Below are 12,856 nucleotides of genomic sequence, written 5' to 3'. Positions count from 1 at the left end.
TTTAACTGTTAAAATTGACAAAAAATTCTTCTGGGAGAGCATGCCCCCCAACCCCTCTAGAGGGTTTGGACTCCTCCCACTACTGCACCCCCACTCAGTTCAGATGCACCCTTAGTGATGTTATTCTGGAACTGGGCCTGGGAAGGTCTAAGTGTTCAGGCTGTTGAGGAACCTCACAGCCTGAGGAATGCCTCCACCAGACTATGCAGCAGTCTGGTGGAGACAGCACAGATGCTCCAGTACCTCCTGCCAGAGGGTAGGGGGGTGAAGGGGATGTAGGAAGGGTGGGTGGGGTCTTTCACGATGCTAAGAGCCTTCCGGGTGCACCGTGTGTCAAAGCATGTTGTGTGTGTGCCCTTGGGTTTTGACAAAATGAGCCATAGTTTCAGAAATTGTCTTAAGCATTGGTAAAAAACTGTAAGCAATGGATATAAACAACAAAAGCGACAGTATTTTCCCTTTTGTATCTGTCCAAGTGGGAGAGTACTGCTGGCGTTGTGTATGTGGCTGCCACTTCTCCCTCTCGTAGCCCCCCCTTCTCATCCACCCCTGTATGTCTGTATTATGTTTATCTGTCATCTTGTTTCACCCCGTTTACTGTAAAGCGACTTAGAGTATTAGAAAAGCGCTATATAAGTTTAATTTATTATTATTATCATTATTATTATTATTATAGATTACAGCGCAGGTGCTGGATACCAAGAGTAGACACCGTAGTCCAGTGTTGGTTGCAGTTCAACTATTGAGTGGTGTAAGCACCCTGGGTAAGATGCTGTTTTTGTGTTTGGCCGTTCTGGTCTTGATAGCCCAGAGTTGTCTCCTAGGGCCAATATTTTGGAAGAGTTTGTGGCCAGGATGTGAGGGGTCAGAGATTTTGCCTGCTTGCCCCCTGTACCTGGAACCATAGTGTGCGTGGAGATTTTTTTCAGCTGACTGAATGATATGAACCTGTGTGTGTCCTGCTTGGTGGCTGAGCTCAATCAGACTGATGGAGGGGGCTCTCCTGTAGACTACAATCGACAACAACATTTTAAGAGTGCTGAGGGGCGTTCGGGTAGCGTACCGGGCTATTCCATTGCCTGCCAACATGGGGATCGCCAGGTCGAATCCCCGTGTTACCTCTGGCATGGTTGGGCGTCCCTACAGACACAATTGGCCGTGCTGCGGGTGGGAAGTCAGATGTGGGTATGTGTCCTGGTCGCTGCACTAGCACCTCCTCTGGTCGGTCGGGGTGCCTGTTCAGGGGGGACGAGGAACTGGAAGGAATAGCGTGGTCCTCCCACGCGCTACGTCCCCCTGGAAAAACTCCTCACTGTCAGGTGAAAAGAAGCGGCTGGCGACTCCACATGTATGGGAGGAGACGTGGTAGTGGGCAGCCCTCCCCGGATCAGCAGATGGTGTGGAGCAGAGACCAGCACGGCTCAGAAGAGTGGGGTAATTGGCCGGATAGAATTGGGGAGGGAAAAAAAGGGAGGGGGGGTAAAAAAAAAAGAAAGAAAGAGTGTTGAACTGCAGGTTGTTATAACTGCACAAGGACACCAGCTATGCCACCTCCTGTCTGTATGCAGACTTTTGGATGCCACCTATCAGCGTTGTGTTGTCTGCAGACTTAAGGAGTTTTACAGAGGTCTGGGAAGGTGCAGTCTATGGTGTAGAGAGAAAAGAGAAGAAGGGAGTTCAGGGTCTGAGATGTACTTATGCTGCTTCCTGTCTGTCGGGACGTTGGGGATCCACCAACAGAGGGATTCAGGCATGGTCAGCTGGTAGAGCCTGGAGTGTAGGAGGCCTGGTGCGCTGGTGTTAAATGCAGAGGTGAAGTACACAAACAGACTCTCGGTACACTCACAGTACAGGTACCAGACTGAGAACATCATCCACAGACCTGTCTGACCTGGTAGGAAAACCTCACAGGGTGCAGCAGAGGGTCTGTGAGCTTTTTGCGTGACCTAGTATAAGCCTTTTAAAGGAGTCCATGAAACCAGAAGTAAGGGCAACCAGCCTGCAGCCACGCTGGCTTGTGATTTTTGTTTCCAGTGCTCATGAAAACAGTTGAACATAATTATTAATGAGCAGTAAAGTTTCAGTGAATTTTGTGAGTGTGCATGTATGTAATATGTGTGTATTTTTGCCCATTGTTGCAGTGAAATGTTTGAGTTGTTAACATATCATTATAAGGTGGCAAATGTGATGGCATTAGCAGACATTGCATGTCTGCTAAGTTTTAAAGCATCTTCATCGATACATATTGGTGTGGTCATGTTGGCTTCCTGTTTTAGAACAGGAGATAAATCATAATTTTTGAAGCTGTTAATGATTGCCCCCTTTGGACTTTGCTGAAGCACAGTGAGAAAATGATTTTCGGTCGCCAGTTGAACCGGTGACGGCCGTGGCCATGTGGTCATGTGGTCACGTGGTCCTGTGGTCCTGCGGTCAGCGCCTCAGAGGAACCCCACAGAGAGAAAACTCAGCAAAGTGACAACTTTCTCAATACTGAGGCGATTAATTTTTGTCTGGACAATTTTAAATGATACATGGAAACATTTTAATTGGGCCTGGGTTAAAAAAAAAAAGTGACTCTATCCTTTCTGGTGCAGTGAAATGTTTTCAGATGAAACTCGTGGACCTGGAAAGGAACTGGTCGTTCCATGGTGGGATGTGTCCAGCAGCTGTTAGCACTGTGAGCGAGCAGGGTTTTCTGTTATACCAGCACTTTTTAATCAATAATTTTCCCCCTTTTTTCTCACCAATTGCATCCGGCCAATTACCCCACTCTTCTGAGCCGTCCTGGTCTCTGCTCCACCCCCTCTGCCGATCTGGGGAGGGCTGCACACTACCACATGCCTCCTCCAATACATGTGGCGTCACCAGCCGCTTCTTTTCACCTGACAGTGAGGAGTTTCACCAGAGGGACGTAGCACGTGGGAGGATCATGCTATTCCCCCCATCCCCCTAAACAGGCGCCCCAACCGACCAGAGGAGGCGCTAGTGCTGCCACCAGGACACATACCCGCATCCGGCTTCCCACCCGCAGACACGGCCAATTGTGTCTGTAGGGACGCCCGACCAAGCCGGAGGTAACACAAGAACTCGAACCGCCGATCCCTGTGTTGGTAGGCAAAGGAATAGACCACCACGATACCCGGACACCCATCATTAAATGTTTTCTGTTTTCATTTCTTGTCTCTGCTTTGACAAAGTAGATCTATGTTTCATTTCCTCTCCTTTTTCTTTCTCCATATCCACTGAACAAGTGGTATAAGTCTACTGAACATGAATTCATGTTCCAACTTGCTTTAACTCAGTAATACTATAGTAATATTATGCATCTACTACACTGTGTACATTGCTATTTATGAATGTCAGTGTATGTGATTGTTTTTGCAACTGTGACAGTGATATCCAGAGATGTCCTCTGTAAGGACATGATGCTTACAAACCATGCATGCTCAAACTCTGAAACAAACACCCAGACCTTCCTTAAATAGTGATATTTACGAAACAGCTGAAAATGCCTCATGTCATTTCATGTCAAGGCTGCAGTTTTCAACTAATTATGTTATTTCAACTAATTATAGCAAACGTTTGAAAAAAATATTCATGAGAATTTATTGCAAATCAGTCACTCTTCCTTTACCTAGGTTTAAGTGACTGAATAATGACACGAGAGACTGAACATGCGACAACTTGGTGAAGACTACATCCCTGATGGATGACCAGGTTCTGCAGGTGACCGCAGATGACTTGAGAAAGACCCTCTCCAGATTCAACCCACACAAAGCTGCGGGTCCAGATAGAATCCCAGGCCGGGCCATCTGGGACTGTGATGAGCAGCTGGCAGACATCCTTGCTCCCATCCTCAATATCTCGCTGTCCCAGGCAGTCATCCCCACGTGTTTCAAGTCTACCACCATCATACCAGTGCCAAAGAAGTCCCCTGTGTCCTGCCAAAATGACTACTGCCCAATTGCACTGACTCCCATCATCATGAAGTGCTTTGAGAGGCTGGTCATGAAGCACATCAAGTGCTTCCACCATCCACCATCATCCACCTCCAACCTCATTATACAGTTTGCTGATGATACCACAGTGGTAGGTCTCATCAGCAACAATTATAAATCATCATACAGAGCGGAGGTGGATCAACTGGCGGTGAGGTGCAAAAACAACAACCTCTCCCTAAACATAGGAAAGACTAAGGAGGGCATTATTGACTTAAGAAAGACCAGTGCCCACCATACCCCTCTGACCATCAATGGTATGGACGTGTAGAGAGTCAGCAGTGTGACGTTCCTGGGAGTTCACATCACAGAGGACCTCTCCTGGTCCCCACATGTCACCGCGCTCTCCAAGAAGGCCCAGCAGCGTCTTCACTTCCTGAGGCATCTGAAGAAGGCGAGTCTCCCCCCACCCATCCTCATCACATTCTACAGAGGCACCACAGAGAGCATTCTGACCAGCTGTATCTCTGTCTGGCGTGGGAACTACAAGGCCTCCGACCGCACATCCCTACAGTGGATAGTGAAGACAGCTGGAAAGATCATAGGACCTGCTCTCCCATCCATCCAGGCCACCTATGATGCACGGTGGACCCGGAAGGCTCTCAGCATCGTGAAGGACCCCACCCACCCTTCCACCATCAACTTCATCCTCCTACCCTCTGGCATGAGGTACCAGAACATCTGTGCTGCCTCCACCAGACTACGCAACAGTTTCATTCTTCAGACTGTGAGGTTCCTCAACAGCCGGAACACTTAGACCTTCCACAAAATCACTTTTTGACCTTCTTACTCACTGTCCATGTCAGATGTGCTTGTGTTGTTTAGGTCTGTGAAGTAAGTTTTGTTTTTAATGCACTTTTTGTTTTTAATATTTATTGTGTTGTCTGTTATTTGTTTTTATGTAGCACTGAGGTCCATGTGAAACGTAATTTCGTTCCCTTGTATGTATGAGACATGCATGTAAGGCAATGACAAATAAAAGCAGTGTAAGTCCAAGTCTAATGTACCTGCACACTGGTGAAGCAATGTCCGTCCTTTAAAGTATCCAAGAGAAACTGGAGAAGAGCAGAAAAGAGTTGCTTGCTACTGGAGAAATTAGAAAAATCCATATTCATTGCTTTTAGATAATGCAACAGCTTTCTATGACCTCATACAAGGGTAAAAATTGTTTTCGATATTTAGACACTTTTGTGAAAAACACCAGAATTTGCACAGTAATAACTGGTGGACACAATGTGTGTACTGTTCATGCCCAAAGTAGCTGCTGGTGTGGGGCCTTCAGATGGACGGGCTATCAAAGGGACCCAGGCAGCAGAGATGAGAATGCTAACAGCTCCTGGTTGTTGTGTGGGGGATAGTCGGGCTATTTGCGAGCATGATCACAATGTGTCGCTGCACGGGTGACGGTGGTCTATATGTCAGCAGCTGTTATGATGGATATTCATTGTCTCTCTTCCAGTTTAAACGGTCCTGTCTGTGTCTGCTGCATGGCACACAGTGCAGACAACACACTGCCCCATGGCAGGACAGACTCAGAGCCCCGTGCCCATTCCTGCCCACACAGGCTCATAAAGATGCTATTAAGCTTGCCCAAAGTGGACGAGAGGGTTTCTTTGTTCCGCTCTCTGTCCTTTGCAGGCTTTGATGGAGGGAAGAAGAGATAAAACTGTCTCTGCCTTGAGAAAACATAGGGAGACACATGCAAGCACAGGGGGGAAAAGAGGAAGGTGTTCTGTTTCAGGATTCACAGGAGTTAGTGGTGAAAGGTTGTGAAAATAACACCAAGGCCCAAGCTGTGCGTGAAATTGTGAACAGAGGGATTAATAGGATTGTAAAAAGAGCATTAGCCCACCCCCACCCCGGCTGCACACACTCATGTGTGAAGTGCTGCAGAGTGTCTTTCAATATGTGTGTGTGCGTGCGTGCGTGTGCGCGTGTGTGTGTGTGAAGGGGGGTATGGAAATGATCAAGGTCTGATGACAATCAAAACCATATTTCTCAAGAATATTGTTTATTGAGATTGCACTTTAACAAAGTGCAGTTCCCTCATTTAAAAGATGACACTGACTCTACCAGCCTGCATTCATTTGTACTCCAGAGAGGCGGCCAGACAGAAAAATTGATTCAGAGTGATGCAAAGATTGAACACTGATTAAATAATGCTGAAAAAAAGTTTCAAAATTGTCAAATAGTATCAACGTGTTCTCCTTCATTCATTTAGATAGATGAGACATGTTTTTTTGATTGTAACATATGAGCAGAATACACACACACATACACACACTGATACATGCAGATATGTGCTGTGTCCTCTGACACGTTGGAAGGAAAAATAATTGCCAGCATTGTTGTGTTTCTGTTTCTGTTCAGCAGGCGCATCAAGTTTAATTGTGTTGACATTTTCTGACATTTGAGCAAATGGACACACCTCTCAACTAGGACAAGAATACTTCATCTGGACCAGAATCAAGATAATCCTGAAAACTAACACGGAGGTCTGTTGTGTGCTGCTGAGGATCAATAACAGCCGTGCTGCTCTTTTCAGAGCTGAGCTGCAGGTACACATACTGTCACACGCACGCACGCACGCACGCACGCACACACACACACACACACACACACATGCACACCCTCTGGGGAAGACTCTACATGTGAGGTTTCAGATAAAAGACACAGTGTTTGTGGTAAATGATACAGGTGTGTTGTAGAGGTGATACATGTGTGTTGTACAGGTGGTACAGGTTTGTTGTAAATGATACAGGTGTGCTGTACAGGTGATACAGCTGTGTTGTAAATGATACAGGTATGTTGTACAGGTGATACAGGTGTGTTGTAAACGATACAGGTGTGTTGTACAGGTGATACAGGTGTGTTGTAAATTATACAGGTGTGTTGTACAGGTGATACAGGTGTGGTAAATGATAGAGGTGTGTTGTAGAGGTGATAGAGATGTGTTGTAAATGATAGAGGTCTGTTGTACAGGTGATACAGGTGTGTTGTAAATGATAGAGGTGTGTTGTACAGGTGATACAGGTGTCTTGTAAATGATACAGGTGTGTTGTACAGGTGATACAGGTGTGGTAAATGATAGAGGTCTGTTGTACAGGTGATACAGGTGTGTTGTAAATGATAGAGGTGTGTTGTACAGGTGATACAGGTGTCTTGTAAATGATAGAGGTGTGTTGTAGAGGTGATAGAGGTGTGTTGTAAATGATACAGGTGTGTTGTACAGGTGATACAGGTGTGTTGTAAATGATACAGGTGTGTTGTACAGGTGATACAGGTGTGTTGTAAATTATAGTTGTGTTGTGCAGGTGATACAGGTGTGTTGTAAATTATACAGGTGTGTTGTACAGGTGATACAGGTGTGTTGTAAATGATAGAGGTGTGTTGTACAGGTGATACAGGTGTCTTGTAAATGATAGAGGTGTGTTGTACAGGTGATACAGGTGTGTTGTAAATGATAGAGGTGTGTTGTACAGGTGATACAGGTGTCTTGTAAATGATAGAGGTGTGTTGTACAGGTGATACAGGTGTCTTGTAAATGATAGAGGCGTGTTGTACAGGTGATACAGGTGTGTTGTACAGGTGAGACAGGTGTGTTGTACAGGTGAGACAGGTGTGTTGTAAATTATACAGGTGTGTTGTACAGGTGAGACAGGTGTGTTGTAAATTATACAGGTGTGTTGTACAGGTGAGACAGGTGTGTTGTAAATTATACAGGTGTGTTGTACAGGTGCGACAGGTGTGTTGTACAGGTGATACGGGTGTGCTGTACAGGTGAGACAGGTTTGTTGTAAATTATAAAGGTGTGCTGTACAGGGTATACAGGTGTGTTGTACAGGTGAGACAGTTGTGCTGTACGGGGTATACAGGTGTATTGCACAGGTGAGACAGGTGTGTTTTACAGGTGATACAGGTGTGCTGTACAGGTGAGACAGGTGTGTTGTAAATGATAGAGGTGTGCTGTACAGGTGATACAGGTGTGTGTGAGGTGTGAGAGGTGTGTTTAGTGTCTGTATCAGTCTTTATCTGCTGTAAATGTATTTGATGGAGTTTGTGCAATGTCACACCAGTACACTTGTTACACATTTAAAAACGTTTTGAAAATTCAATTCATAATAACGAACAGTCATACTGTCATTACAACGCATGACTGCGAAGAAGACCTGCACACTGTGCACACAACACAGTGAGTGTGTGATACTGCTGGACTTCACATTTTTACACTGGCTACAGAAGTGTCATGACTGGCATTAGGATCAGGCTGATGTTAGATACGGCTGCAGCAGGACTCTAGCTGCATCTTGAACTATAACCTAGAATCCTTTTTCCAGGGTTTTACAGATGTATTTTTCATCCCTCATTTAAGATTCCATATGTTTCTGGTTCAGAACGTTTATTCTTTACCGCATTTTAAACTTGTTAGATGCTGTTTAACAGTACGTATGAAAGACGTGTTGAGAAAGGCACAGCATAGACAGTTCCACTTCCGGTGTGTTGAGATGGCGGCGCCAATTCCCGCTTTGCAGCGGCCTCACCCAATACGGCCCATGCAGTGTCTTTGTCCACATCTGCAACTAAGTTTGTGTCTCTGTTTGATGGCTGGCAGAGCTGGCGCTGGATCGGCTGAGACGGCTTGGTCTGCGGCATCCTGTGGGCCCAGGGACCATGGCCCTACCTGGAGCTGTGTCTGAAATGGAAACACCCAGGGAAGTCTGACAGGATGTGGAAGCGGGGCATGCTAAGCTAACTGCTAGCCCATGGAAACCGGCGGTTCCGACAGTCATCCTGGCGTTCGCTCTCTTGGACAGTGATATGATATATAATATATATATATATATATATATATATATATATATATATATATATATATATCAACACAGATACAGGAAAAAAGTTTTAATGCATTGCAGTACAGGCCTGTATTGATATTCCGCTCCTCATTAGTTGAGCACTTATAACAACACCATTGACCATTGCAGTACAGGCCTGTTTCATGCGTCATGCACTCATCAGCTGCTAAGTGCGCGACGCACAAAACAGGCCTGTACTGCAATGCATTAAAAGACAAGTAAGTGTACACACACACACACACACACACACACAATCACTAAGACGCACGAAACAGAACTGTACTACAATATATTAAAACCTTTTTTTCCTGTATCTGTATTTATATTCCGCTCCTCATTAGTTGAGCACTTATAACAACCCCATTGATGGTTTCAGAAAAAAAAACTGCTATATATATATATATATATATATATATGTGTGTGTGTGTGTGTGTGTGTGTGTGTGTGTGTGTGTGTATGTATGTATGTTTCTTGGATATGTGTTTTTGTAGTTTTTTTTTTGTAGTTTGGATATGTGTTTTTGTGTTTGTGCTGCACTGCTGTGGGCTGGGGTAAATGTTCCTGATAAATGATTTCAAACATGTTTGATGAAGAACAGAATGAGTTAAATTGGCTCACATATGTGAATATTTAGATATAGTGTGATATAGTGTACCATACATGTTGAGTGCAGGAATGCAGGAGTTTGTTTGTGAGTGAGAAAAAAATGTGTGTGTGTGTGTGTGTGTGTGTGTGTGTGTGTGTGTGTGTGTGTGTGTGTGTGTGTGTGTGTGTGTGTGTGTGTGTGTGAGTGATATGTCCTATGGCAGCATTCTTCTGAACAACAGCAGGCTCCTCACCTGTCTGGGCTCTTCTACAACAAGGGGCTCAGGTTTCCTCTCTGGGCATGCTCCAAAGCTCCAAAGCTTGGCCATTAACAGCTCCAGATTAGCCAACCTGCATTTGTACTTCCTTTTCTTTCTATATGGAACGACTCCACCAATATGTACACCTTCTGTTTGGCAAGCATTTGGTCATTAGCAGCTGCAGAATCTAACCTCAGTGGTGCTTCTAAAAGATGGCCATACGAATGGGGGGGGGGGGCAGGAGGTCGCCCTGATTCAAAACACAAACGCATGGGTGTGGATGCCGGTGGAAGCCCCACCAACATAGCCTGGAGAAAAAGCTGCTCTGGTTGGTCTCTTACGGCACAGTAGCATGAGACAAAATACCCCGCATCGAGTCATGTTCCGTATCAGTGTGCCCATGTCCACCAGGCCCCATTGAAGATCATGGATGCATATATGTAGTGTGTATTTGTACCTGTGTTTTCATGTGCGAGTATATGGGTGTATCCATATGTAGATATGTACGAGGATAAACTTGTATTTCAATGAATGTATAAGATGTAGTAACAAATTTCCTCAAGAAGGAAAACAAAGAATCTGTCAAAGGAATCCCCTGGAAGTTGCTACACAGTTGTCTGATGGAGAGGGTTTGGAAAAGGATTTCAGCAAGAAAAGCATCTGGAAGTTACTTGTTAATGAGAAGTCCTGGATATATTTACATGAGTGGAGAACCATGGAGAAAGGTCACAAAATAAATGAATGGAGACATTAACCTCATGGAACCCCCATTAGACATGCACCGCTACCGCTCCCTGCAGCAGATTTCAAGGAAGGAGGGAGGACAGGAGCGGGCTGAGGGGGAGGGAACAGAAAGATTGATCTAATATCACTCTCGGGAAACACTCAGCTGAGTTAATCCAATTAGAACAACCAATCGTTACCAGTCGTCGCTTAAATACTGAACAGAACAAGACCCCTTTGGCTGAAATGTGTCCTTGTTCCAGACCACAGCTTCATGCCAAAACCTTGAAGGCATGGTGGCTCTTTTTATTGCACGATGCTTGTGTAAAACATGAGGAGGGGTGAAGACAAACCCTTCCAATCAGCATGAAACTGATCCCCAAACATTTGCTAGGGGTTGTTTCTGTGAACCTGCATGGGTAATTTTGAACAAAAATTATGTTTAGAATGAAATATGCCGACTCTAGGCCAGCGTGCCCGGGTGTAAAATGTGAATAAGCACATGCTAACACCTTCCTCAGTGAGATGTGACAGCAGACTGAGTAGATGAACCTTCCCATTGTTCTGATGCCTATCATTGTGTTACTTGGTGGTTGCATAGCAACCCAGCTACACATACTAGACAGGGTTACGCTGCAGGCCTTGGCGATGCTGAGCGGGAACCCTGCCGGGGAGAGCCTGAGCAGCAGGCAGCTGAAGAAGTGTGAGAGTGCAGAATACCTAGCAGGATTAAAGGGTTTTAATGGTCTTGTAATGGTCCAGGCAGAGAGCCGGGCAGCATGAAGCAGCAGGGCAGACTGAGATGACTCAAGCAAACAAGAAACATCTATCACGCAAGGAGAGAAGAGAGGAGAGGGACACTACCCTTCATCTCTGACCTCTCCACACCCACAAATCTTCTCGCTTAATTGGAGATTCTGCTAAATGGATTTTCATCAGACTTCCTTATTTGAGATAGCAACCACACGTCGCCTGAGTGCATTTAACGTGACAACGTGATGAAAGTAAAGGTATGAAATTCAGCAAAATGAGGCTCACAACAATGTTGTGATGATAACACCCGAGTTTTCCATTTTCAGTTGGACTTTTTTATTCTCCCACCCAAATGTAAGTCATCTCTTGGAAAAAAAAACAAAGATTGTTTATTTGGATTTCTTTTAGAATTTGTTTCAGTTAAAAACACACTCAATATACAAGCAGTCAGACTGTTTTTGATTGCAGCTATACTTCAAAATTGTAAAGAAACATTTACTTAATAAATACAATTTTTGCCTGTGTGCTTCAATGTGTTTTTTTTAGCAGATTTACCATAGCTCATAAATAGTCTGTAGAGATGGAGCACGTGTCAGGCTTTGACAGAACAAAACATCCAAACTTGTATAAATATATAGAAGCAAAGAGGACATATCAAGAGTTGAATTCAAGGGAACACATGAATTATTCATTCAAACACGCCCACAGAACAATTTTAAATAGTTGCTTCTGCAAACATATTTGTTTGCCAGCATGAACAAGGACGGCATCCCTCATGATGGATGTTGAAAATCTGTAAATGTGATAGGCACCCGACAGCTCCACCTGCATATTGCTGAATGTGTGATGATGTTGTCAATCTTTGTGTATGGCTGTGATCTCAAAAGAAAGCATAATCACACATATCATGGTGGAAAAGGCAAATTATTTTTCTCATTTGTCGTTCCTGGAACTGCAGTCCAATGAGAGTGCAGTACAGAACAGACACATTTCCTTTTCTCCCTCATCACACAGTACACATCCTCTCCTCTACTGTAGTTATTTGTTTTCATTTGTGGCAAATGCTTTCTTGCGTATAGCAGTCAGACTGAGGTGGCAGACATCCATTCTCTGCATTAATATTTTCGGCATGGCTGCCGTTCTGTCTTATTATCTCATTTCTCTCCCTCTTTCCCATGGTCTGTTCAGTACTGTACAGTTACACCACACTGGACAGAGATGATCCTCATTCTTCCCCTCCTTACTGTGCCGCAACCATCCCCATTTGATATAACAGGAACTAAAAAAAAAATTAAAAAAAGACAGTATGGGTTTGCATATTAGTTCATCTCTGTAAAGTTGTCGTGACAAAAATGTTATGACACTTCAAACTGTTCAGTAAAAAAAAAAGAAGCTTCATCTGCATCACTACAAAGCACACCATTGTGAACCCTGTCATCTCTTCTTAAAACACATCCACACAGAACAAAACAAGTATTATATCCCCCCCCCACCACCACCAAAACTCTGTCTCTGATAGTGCAATAGATACATAGCTCAGTGGAACCAAAAGAAAAAGAAAAAAAAAAGCAACTGAACCCACAGACTAGTGGGGATTCAATGTGATCAGATGCGGAAAATGCAAGCAGGCAACAAAAGGGAAGGGAATGAACATACTGGCAAAGGCTGCAAAGTATGGGAT

The sequence above is a fragment of the Lampris incognitus genome, chromosome 9, assembly GCF_029633865.1.
Source record: "Lampris incognitus isolate fLamInc1 chromosome 9, fLamInc1.hap2, whole genome shotgun sequence".
In the NCBI taxonomy this organism is placed as follows: Eukaryota; Metazoa; Chordata; class Actinopteri; order Lampriformes; family Lampridae; genus Lampris; species Lampris incognitus.
This window is presented reverse-complemented; position numbering follows the sequence as displayed.